Below are 12,218 nucleotides of genomic sequence, written 5' to 3' on the forward strand. Positions count from 1 at the left end.
ACCCGGTTGCTAAAAGACGTCGGTAAAGGTGGTTACCAACATATGGGTTAAACTATAGTATCTATTGTACATTATCGGTGCGTTCGATATGGAAATCACGACAGCAGTGTTGCAAATTTGTCAAAGTATCACGTGCTGCGTGAATTTTTGGCAACACTTGCAACAGCATCACGTTCTGCTGTAATTTTTTGTTCGCAATTTATGCAAATAATCGGCAACACTAAATTTTTGTCTGCACATCAGCAGAGTATCAGCAAATATGCAACACAGTAGCTGAACTGCTGCAATTATTATTGTACGTAGCTCGAAGGCACCCTATAATAAATAAATACATGCAAGTTTGTACACATCTCATATGAAAAATTGAGGGCTACAATATTTAACACTATACTTAACATAGATATGTTATCTACAGAGATTACCTTGACTACACGTTAAGAAACGTCAAAAATTGTACTGAAATTGTTGACTTCCCGTAATATTTTGTTTGTTTACCAATACAATGTTAAGGTATATAAATATTTAATTCTCAGCTGATGACATTTTTTAACCAAACCAAAGATTTCAGGTAATATGAAGAAATCTTTCGCTTTCAATTTTGTGTAAAAAAGAACCAGAAGAAACAATTTTTAATAAAAATTCCAATAAATAAAGTTTCTATATATTATATATTCAACATAGTTGGTCAGTTATGATTAAATTATTCATACCTATATATTATTGTAATACCGATATATGGTATTTTTTTTACATTTATTTCCTCCTGATTTACGCACAGCCTGGGAATATTTCAATTCTATACGCAGCAAACATGGCGAAATGCGTGTTGGACTGAAATCGAGCATCTCATAATAGACATGATCCTCTGCGTATAAATAGCAGTGGTGATCCGCAAGGTGTTGTGCTCGAAACGACACAGCACATTCTTAGCCTTCTTGGCAGCACACATAATGGGACGCTATTTGACGACACACCATCAAAATGTGTATGTGTCTTAAAAAAAACACTTATAAATACACAAAGTAAATGAATAAACTGTTTCGAAAGATGATCGTTGCCCACCACGATGACACATCCCTGCAAGGCAATACAACCTAGAGAAGGCAAGAAAATGTAAGTTGGTTTTTCCAACCTTAAAGCACAAAATAAGGCAAGCTTTCTTGCAATAACCATTGGGAAATGTCTCGCACACAATTTATCAGACTCGATTTCCAGTTCGGACAACGCATTGCCTCTCTCGCTCAACTCTTTGATCACATTATCGGTGAAAATCTTCGAGGTTTTGGTGACCCACACAAGCTAAACCTGTGAAAGAGTTATATTAATACTTTTTTGTCTTATTAATTTAGTATTGCACTCGGATATAGTCATCAGGCCCACATTGTTCTTGATTCAAATCAAGTAAATGCCATTAATTTGAACGTTCAAACGCGTGGGAAGTAATCGCCATTTATTTAGTTATCACTACTTTAAACTAAAAAGATAAAAAAGAAAACAATAACAACGCGTTGTAATGCACAGGTACATAAAGCCGCAATCAATAAAGGTTTGCGATAAAAGTAAACCTTTAACAAAAAAATTAATTAAAAACTTTAACAGATAAAGTTTTACCAGATGAAGGTATATATTACATCCCTCAAACTTTTAGTTTTTAATTTCTATCTAAATTAACGCATGCTAATTCACTGAGTTAAACACACTTTGCGCACATTTTTCACTTAATTTTTACACATCGAAACGTCAGCACGATTTATATAAGTTGAATTCAATCCAATAAACTTGCAATCCAAAAAACCTAAAGAGATTCAATACATATTAGTTTATAATATAGAAGATATTCTATCATAAAAATTTTGACATAACCATACTTACCAAAATGGTTCCTCCCAATAAACTTTTTATGGATGGTATGTATGTACATATAAACTCTTTGTAAATGTATTATTCTTTATACCACAATGATCTTCGTTTGTTGGTTTCATGTATTGAAAAGAGTTTAATTTAATAAACATTTATGAAAATTAACAATTAAGAAAAATGCACAACTTACCTGACGCTCACATTTCAATTTTGCGTTTTCTTTCATTATTATTGTTTTCCAATTTTTGTTAGTGATCTTCAACAGCGGAAACAAATCTCTCTGTTCACATATTTTTCTGTAGGATTTCAATCTGCCCGTCCGTCTATTTCCAATTGCTAAACGTCAGACCTCCTGAACTGTCAAAGTTTTTGACGTTTAGCAATTGCGCTCTCATTTCCAGAGAGAGATGAGTGGGTCATCTCCTTATCTCTGGTTAATTGCTTGCCTGTGTCTTGTAGGGTCCGGTCTACATAACCCGGAACGGACCCGATTTTTAGTCGGCCAAGGGCAATCAACTCGGCAGCACTTTCCAAAATTATTTCAGGAATGTTTTTGCCGCTACAACAACAACCACATTATATGTAGTATATACGGGATTAAACTCTAGTTTATCCAATACTATACATTCACTTAATTTTGCTAAGATATTTTACATATTGGCCGTTAAATAAGGTATAAAGCCAACCGGAAGTTTCAAATTCTAATATAATTCCTTGCAAGGTGTATGGGGCTGAGAAATATTTCTCGTTTTGGTATTACGACATATCATTCAGAGTGCCAGAAATAAAGGCACTCTGAATTTCATTAAGAAAACACCGTTATTAGAAATATATTATTTCTGAATTTCATTAAGACTTTGTAGATTTTGACCGATAGACCCGGTATAAAGTCAACCGGAAGTTCGAAATTATTTTATAGATATATGGGGGCTAAAATATTCTCCCCAAATTCAATATTAGCACTCACTGATTGACTGATATGTTCGGTAAAAGATCAGCCTTATTCACTGGGGTCTGTATATTTGGTGCCAGGGTCATCGAAAACACGGACGGACAAACAGTCACCAGGATTGCAACGTGTCTCGTTATCCTGGTCATTTATATATCATATATATAACTCCATATCTATCTCGATTATTTTCAGGTGATACAAATAACCGGTAGGTGAACTAAACTATTATACTCTGTGCAACATGTCTTATTTGAAGAAACCGAATGGTTTACAATCAAATTTGATATCTTATTACCTTATATTATTGATCATAGCCTCACTTAGTTGAATTACTACGTTTTGCTTTTCCAAACTATTTAGCTTAAAATCAAATTTATTAACGCAAATGAAAAATATGTGACTTAACTTAACCAAAAAGGCTAAATTTAATATATAGGGTGCATATAGTAAAACCTCAATCAAAGGATGGGAAATCAGCATATTAGGAATATGAGGTTTAGATCAAAGTCTAGATTCAGCGCTAAATTATATATATTATTTTTAAATAGAAATTTTCTATTTAATTTCATGAAAGTCAGATGGAAAGTCAAAATTAATGGAAATCACTCTATTGGGCCTAAGGGAAGATCTGATTGCAGTAACTTTTGAGATACTTACATATCTCAAGTATATATATTCATGAACAAGAAGTTTGAAAATATTTATATTAGGTACATATATGGAGGTTAGGGAAGTATTGATTTTGCCATTTTTGATATCAAGATACTTATATCGTTACAAGAAATAATGCTCCCTGAGATTTATTAAGATAGCTCATATACTTGTATATATGGTATAAAGTCAACCGAGATTTTGAAATAATTTCTGTTAAGCAAATATGGGGCTATAGGAACCAATGACAAGATTTTACCCACTTTTAGCACTAGGACACATTATTACCAGGAAAATTACCACGACAAACGGCTACACGTTACCGGAATTGACCCGGCAATGCAATGATATCCCCGGTGTTCTTGCCGGTAAATGACAATTACGAATAACATGAAATGAAAATGTATTTGAATTAAAATTAAACGTAAATATTCAAATATGTTATACGTTCACAAGGTGCGTTCCAAAGTAAACAGGACTTTAAAAAAAAAGACAGAACAAATGGTTTTATCGGCAAAATCAATTAATTTTATTCAAAATAGTATCCTTCTGCTTTAATACAGCTTTTTGCACGGGCCAAAAGCATGTCGAACGAGTGTTTTAGCTCGTTGCCTGGTATGGCCGCCAGTATGCCGGTGCAAGCCTTTTGAATGGTCTCCACGTCTGCATAACGCTTTCCTTTCATCGGTAAATTAATTTTTCCGAAAAGGTAGAAGTCGCACGGTGCCATACCAGGTGAATACGGGGAGTGTTTAATTGTTAAAATGTGATTTTTGGCCAAATAATCGGCCACAAGCGTCGATCGATGACACGGCGCATTATCGTCCAACAAACGCCAACTTCCATCTTCGCGATATTCGGGCCGAACACGTCAAATACGGCGCACCAAACGCTTCAAAACTCCAAGGTAGAATACCGCATTAACGCTTTGGCCGGGTGGAACAAATTCTTTGTGGACAATACCGTTGGAATCATCAAAAAAAATCAGCATTGTCTTCACTTTTGACTTCTCTAGGCACGATTTTTTGGGTTTCGGCTCATTTCTCATTTATGTCCTCACGACCACTTTGAAAACATTGAAACCACTCGTGCACTTTGCTACGGGATAGGCAATCATCGCCATAAACTTGTTTCATCAATTGAAAAGTTTCGGTAAAAGTTTTACCAATTTTAAAACAAAATTTAATGTTGGCTCTTTGTTCGAAGCTCATTTTCGCACCACAAAAACATACTTACATTTAAAACGCAATAACTTTACTTCCAATAGATGAAATGTCATGATAGCAGATTCTAACGTACTAGTCGACACATAGATGACGCCACTAGAGTTTACTTTGGAACGCACCTTGTGTATATAAATTTAGTTATTGCAGACACCAAAATGAGATCCTACTGTGTTTCTTTATACAAGTTCATCAGATTCAGCGTCACAAAATGGCTATAAAGTGCAGAATTCCGAAAATTTTTTGACATTGCATCATGATTTGAAAGGCCTTAAACCGGCAGTCAATACTGAGTGAAAGAGAAAATCGGGAATCACAAAATAAAGTTGATGCTTTTTGACATTTTCATATGCAACGATGTCCATCCGTCAGATTGAAAAATAAGCTTCTTATTAGTTTTTTTTTTATATTAATTTATACTAAATTTGCGTTAAATTCAGAGCAGCAAATGTTGTGCTTATGAATGTAAGAATATAATATAGAGATCATCAGGTAATCACGACAGCAGTTTTGCAAATTTGTCAAAGAATCACATTCTGCGTGAATTTTTGGCAACACTTGCAACAGCATCACGTTCTACTGTCACTTTTTGCACGCAATTTATGCAAATAATCACTAAATTTTTTTCTGCACATCAGCAGAGTATCAGCAAATATGCAACACAGTAGCTGTACTGCTGCAATTATTACAAAGCTCGAACGCACCCATATTTTCTTATATCTTTGTGTTTAAATTTTCGATGAAACGGAAGAAATTATTTATAATTAAACCATTTGGTTTAACAAACAGCTTATTGCGTAAGTAATCCTTGCAGTAAAAGTGTTCTGTTACGTCAAATAATACAACAAATCCCTTTTTAATGTTGTTTTACGTGCCATACTGACGATGTATAAATACTGTAGTTATACTGTATCGATACTTTGCAGTAATACGTTTTCGATAGCCTATAAATATACAGTTTAAATAATTTACGGATTCAGGAAGCCATGGTGTTTGACACCATTCAGAAACCCTGAAGACGGCTCGAGCCAAGCGCAATTTAATGAAATACATCCAAAAGCACGCTGAATTGTTGAACCAATCATTAGTATACTGAAGGGCCGATGGAAAATTCTCAGTAATGATACCAAAAGATGTCACAGTCCTGGACAGATGGCAAAATTCAGTAATGTATATGCAGCATTGCACAACATCTGCATGCAATTTAGGAATCGAACATATTGCAGGTATTTTGTAAATGAGAAATGATACAGAACTAGATACGGGGTGATAAATAAAACTGGTCATAAAATAAAAAATCATATTATGTTGTCTATAAATAATAATTTCATGAAATGTTCCAACGGCATTTGGCATGTTTAATTTATCCAAATATGCAACTCCGAGGTTTTATTTCCATAACTGCTTTAAGTACCTCTTTTATTTGCAGCGATTCCTCCTTTAAAACGAATAATTTATCAAGCTTTTTATTAATTTTGGCTTGCGGCTGTACAATGTTGGCTACGGCTGTACAAATGGCACCAAGTTCGCGCACTCCAGTCAACAAATAACCTATATGATCCCAAGGAACTCAATTAAGCCGAATTACTCCCAGTCAGATGAGCCAGGAACGCGTAACGATAGCTGTGAGCAATGAAATCAAGTTAATCAGTCGCTCAGATCTACTGAGTTGTGCAGGTTTAAACGTAAGACATAAGGATCGCGAGCGAGATCATGGTGTAGGCCTAGCCTTTATACTGTACAATGGCGACATCGGCCGCAGGGATACTACCCTTGAATGTAGGGGATAGCTATCCAATCAGACTGTTGAACACAAAATATTTAATATATACATACATCCACCCATTTAAATGTTGCACAAAAGGATATCACCCGATTTTTTAATGTTAATTTTTCAATTCAGTTTGGTATCGATTCCAACTCCTAAGTATTTTGCCGTGGACAGACGAATTGTTGTACCACTGAGTGAGAGAAGATTGAATCGAGGTAATTTTGTAAAACCTACCTGATACCATCAGTACTATGTCGTCTGCATATGCTTTCACTCCTCCTCCAGTAACTTGAAGTAGTATTTAATTCAACTCCACTACCCACAAAAGCAGGGAAAGGACACCTTCTTGAGGAGGGCATCTGCTTACGCAGCTTGTTTGTGTCGATAAGCCATTTGATGCTATAATCATTCTGTTCACAAGAATCGATTGTGTCATATGACAGAGATAATCGTGCTTATTTCTACATTGCTGAAGACCCATTTTCAATCACATCAATCTCTTCGTGTAGGGCAGTTTCGGTTGATCAATTTCCCTGGATTGATCTTCAGTGCATATCCATAAGCCTTTATAGAACCTTTAGCATGAAGGAGGTGAGGCTTTCAGCTCTAAAGCCTTTTGCGTTATCGTCTGTTCTTCCTGGTTTTGGTGGGAACACCACTTTGATTCTTTTTATCTTGGTATGTATGCTTTTTGGATACCGATCTTATATATCTTTTATAGCCTTGGAACCATTGGCTCCTTTAGCTTCTGCATCATTATGGGAATAATCCTATCCGGGCCCGGAGTAGTTCTGGTTGTATTTCAACTGCGGTTTGCTGATTGAGTTCCTTTAGGCATTCTCCTACGGAGGATGTCCATGCACCGTCCTTCGTCATGAAGGAATCTGACGTATTTATTTCGTAAGTTATCGCACTTTTAGTAAATTAGTAACATATATGGGGAGTGGGCGTGGTTATAATCTAATTTCATTAATTTTAAGATTGTCAAAAGAGGTGCCAAGAGGATTTGTCCTGAGAAAAGTTGGTTGAAATACCTATAACGACATCTCCTGTATCGAATTACAGCTTTATTGTATATCTTAATTTGCAGCTTAGTTATAGTACTTTATAGGTTTTCGTTTAATGGCATTTTGTGGGAGTGGCAATGGTCCGCCCATCTGCAAACCAACCTCCCTTGGGTGTCAATGAACATATGTAGCAAGTTTCATCAAGATATTTAAATTATTACTCAAGTTATCGGTTGCAAGGTCAGACGGACAGACAGTCCGTACATAGCGAGGCCTACATGCTTCCGGTTAAGGAACCAGCACTTCAGCTCCAGCAGTTTCTTCTGGGATACAAAAGTCGCTATTGCAGTCATCTGCTTGGAGCGGTACTGCCACCTTCGATCATGATAATCAAGACGTCATTCCTTGATTAGGTCGATGACATAGAACAATATGCCGATCAGACTACGGACACAACTTCAGACATGCACTGAACGCACCCATTGCAGACGAAGAGTTCGAGTTGTCCCGGGAGTCTTGGGTCTGGATAATCGCTAAACAACAACAAACTGGTATTGCCTTCATTTGCTAGTTATCTTTGCTAAAGTAAACAAAGATGCGGGTATCCACAGAACAAAAGTCGGCAGGTTTAACGAACAAAATAAATATTTCAAGCCCAATATCGCCTGATAGTATCCACGGTCGATGTCGCTATCAATAAGGCGATATTGCACAGTGTTGTGCAGTTGAAGGATAAGCCTTTACGTAATACGTTAAAATTTGCACAACTTAAAAGATCTGAATTTACTTGGTTCCTTGGACCGCAGCTATCGATCAACTATATCCTCGATATTAGTCGGAGGTCCGTTGAAGTGAAATTGTAGAGCTCGCATGTCTTGGTCAACTAGTTGTGATTCTTTGTGTTATGGAGTGGTGTACAGGTGGTGGTTGTTGCTACTGCAGCACTGCTGGTGGTGGATAGTGGTGTATTGAGGCTTGACACACGGTACAGACAGTGCGGGGAGTCAAGAGTTGCATTATAATATTCGCTTGAGGATTGTAGTGGGATGAAGGTTGAGGAGACTATTAGTCAAGTTGCTTAAGCTTCTAGGGTGGAGTTTGGATAGAGCCTTTCAGCGCAAACTACTCGAAAAAATTCCTCCGGGGCCGGGTTGACCTCAATGTAGAGGTTAGGTTAAAACCCTGATGCTAGGTGTCGCACGAGTACAATTTCTTTAGCGCCATAATCTACCTGATTCTGACTTATAATTTTTTAAGATATTTCTATTTAAAGTCAAAAAATTGAAAAACTAATGCAAGCAATTTGACTTTACACATTTAACACACTTTGCGCACATTTTTCACTTAATATATCTGTAATTAAATTTTATACATTGAAACCATATTGTGCGTTTTTTACTATCCTTCGAGATATAAAAAGAAAAAGGAGAACTTACAAGGGGGTTGAGTTTCAATTGGTATTCTATTTTCTTGAAATTTATATTTATATAAAAGTTGTCCCCAAAAATATTGGTTATATAATATGTTAAGCTTTTATATACTTTTTTCAAAATAAAATCAGTTTACTTTAATATAGAAAGCGGATATTATTAGCAAATAAAATCAGGAGTATTGTGGAATTCAAGACAGATTTGTGTAATTGTCAGAATTGCAAACCAATTCTGATTTTAAATTGTCACAGAATCTCATTGAATTTTCGTCTTTTTGAACATACGAAAAACCAATATTCGAATCAGCTATTTATTAATGTGAGAAAACTTGAAAATGAATAAGTTAAAAGCCTTTGATAAATTTAAAATACTGAATAAAATCTATTAAAGTTTACAATGGGTTCCGCTATTTTAGCTTGGAAGAAAAAATTAAAAGGAAGATATGAAATAAATTAAATCGTAACAATAATTTAAATTAATATATTAACTTACATTTCAAATCTGTCGGATACTATCTTCTTGCTGTGTTTCTAATAACAAAATCGATCAAATTGGCTTCCGTGACGTCCAAAATTAAAAAAATTTATGAATAAAACGTCAAACTCATAATATCTGAATTCAGACACCTACTAAATTTTAATATCGGTTTCACTTCTTATTTTGACAACGATCAGCCCTAAGTAATTCAATTCTGACTATGCCATATTCACCACAGAAAAACGTTAGGTGCAAATAAGCAACCATGTCAGATAACGCATACTCAAAAGCTGAATAGAAGCTTTACAATTTTGCGAAATTTAATTTCATAACACAGGGTAATTTTGATAACAGAAAAGCTCTATCACATGATATATACCATCAAGATCCGCTTTAAAAATGTTCAAATATGTTACCAGTATTGCTTTGCAATTTAAACTATTTTAATCAGCTATTTTGTACAAATACATAGAAAGGTGAAACATTTGTTAAGCTCGTGGAGAAAAATCCCGAAACTGAACGAGGAAAGCTACACTTTGAAAACAGTAAAAATAAAATTAAGGGACTATGGAAATGTTTCGAATTTAAAAAGTCGATATACATAAATATACAATTCCTAGGAATATAATTTTTGAAGTGTTTTGCTCCTCTTCAGACAATTGTGTTCTTTCCACTGCGCACAAATACGGTGTTTATAATATTATATTTAAAAGCTCCTTGATAACCAGCGCAAAGTTAAAATAATTTAATACATTCTTGATAACTACCGGCAGTAAGAAAACGGAGAGTTTGTGGTAATGTTTCTTTTATTTATATTTAGTAAAAAACAATGTGATTCCTCATTTAAACGAAAATAACGGATGAATCTGCAACAAATATTATTTAAAAGCCATTTAGTTGTCATTAAAACTTGTTCTAACTTGGTGTTAGGAAGTTCCAATTGATTTGATTGATCACGAAAGTTTTTTCTTATGGACATCAGTTTTGGCTCCAAACATTTTTATCATCGTAATTAATTCAAAACTTATGTCCCTTATATTGAATTTTTACCTTTTCACGAGCAGTAACTGAATTGAATTGTATTGATTTTTCTTTTAAAAATTTTCAGCTCTTTAATTATATGTCAAATCTTAATTTTTTAAATTGGCAACACCAATGATATTTGGACTGAAAATAGTTGAAAGTTCGTAATACCAAAAGAGAAAACCAGGTTGATCTGAAGTAGAAGCAATTAAACTGAGTGGAGTTGAAAACCATAATAGGGGTAAAAATTTTGTTCATGAATAAGTTAATAAAAACGCATAAAAAATAATTATGTATAATTTAATTATTTTTTAACATCATTAAAAATTATGGATCAGCTTTAGTATACCATCCCACCATTTGAGGGCTAAGAGGGGTATGGTTAGATAGAGGAGATTCTCCAGATAAAGAATATATAATATAATAATAGCCGCCGGAAACTTGTAGTTTTCGAGATATTTGCATTTTAAGTTGAAAATTTCACAAATTTTATTTTACAATTTCTCGATTTATAGTTAACTTTTATTTTATATTATGCACTTATTATACACTTACACTTCACTACAATGTTTCCACATATTTATTTTATATTAATTATTTTAATATTTTTCTTTAAATAAGCATTTTATTTTTACACAATTTTCGTTTTATGCACATTAACAAATGGGTTCCATGTTGACAGGTAATAAGTGTTGCCATATCTACTTTATGTATACAATATATATATATTTATATTTTGCAAATGAATTAAAATGAATAATAGATCATTAGTGAAATAAGCTCGAGTGTCAACATCTATTCCTACTGTAAATATATGATAGGCTCATACAATAAAACCTAGAAGTCCAATTGCTATTATAGCATAGATTATTCTAGGGACCCAAATGTTTCCTTTTTACCCGATTCTTGACTAATATACATGAACCATAATTTTGTTCGTTCCCTTCTCTTTATAAACGATGGTATTGGATTGACCAGTGTTATTTTTTTTTTGAAGTGCGGCCGAAGGCCGCCAATGCAGAAAGAAGTATGACACGAAAGGGATAACGACCACCCCGGTGTTGGATCGGTCAGGACAAATAGGAAATCTAACCAAAAAAAAGTAATGTTAAAGTGGGTATATCACTCTCTTTAAACTTTATTTTCTATAATGGATTATAACGGATATTGTTACAACAAAACAAGGTACCGTTTCTTTTATTTGATCGTTTTGTCGTTGAAATAGTAAATATTGTGCATATAAGTTAATTTTGCAGAGCGTAATTGGGTGTTTTATTTATTTTGATTGCTTTCATTCGTTTGGATATGGCAACACCTGTTATCTGTCAACATGGAAGTCATTTGTTATTGTGCATATAACGAAAATTGTGTAAAAATAAAATGATTATTTAAAGAAAATATTAAAATAATTAATATAAAATAAATATGTAGAAACATTGTAGTGAAGTGTAAGTGTATAATAAGTGCATAATATAAAATAAAAGTTAACTATAAATCGAGAAATTGTAAAATAAAATTTGTGAAATTTTCAACTTAAAATGCAAATATCTCGAAAACTACAAGTTTCCGGCGGCTATTATTATATTATATATTCTTTATCTGGAGAATCTCCTCTATCTAACCATACCCCTCTTAGCCCTCAAATGGTGGGATGGTATACTAAAGCTGATCCATAATTTTTAATGATGTTAAAAAATAATTAAATTATACATAATTATTTTTTATGCGTTTTTATTAACTTATTCATGAACAAAATTTTTACCCCTATTATGGTTTTCAACTCCACTCAGTTTAATTGCTTCTACTTCAGATCAACCTGGTTTT

General features: G+C 33.9%; 1 long non-coding RNA gene across 1 annotated transcript; it reads right to left on the minus strand.

The window, feature by feature from the left end:
* Positions 1-639: 639 nt before the first annotated feature.
* On the minus strand, positions 640-3,854 carry LOC138858946 (uncharacterized). Its single transcript, XR_011397981.1, has 2 exons — positions 1,873-3,854; positions 640-1,795 (listed from the first exon to the last, which is right to left on the minus strand). It is a non-coding gene; the product is annotated as an uncharacterized lncRNA (long non-coding RNA).
* Positions 3,855-12,218: the final 8,364 nt, after the last annotated feature.

This window comes from Bactrocera oleae, chromosome 2 (assembly GCF_042242935.1).
Source record: "Bactrocera oleae isolate idBacOlea1 chromosome 2, idBacOlea1, whole genome shotgun sequence".
Taxonomy (NCBI): Eukaryota; Metazoa; Arthropoda; class Insecta; order Diptera; family Tephritidae; genus Bactrocera; species Bactrocera oleae.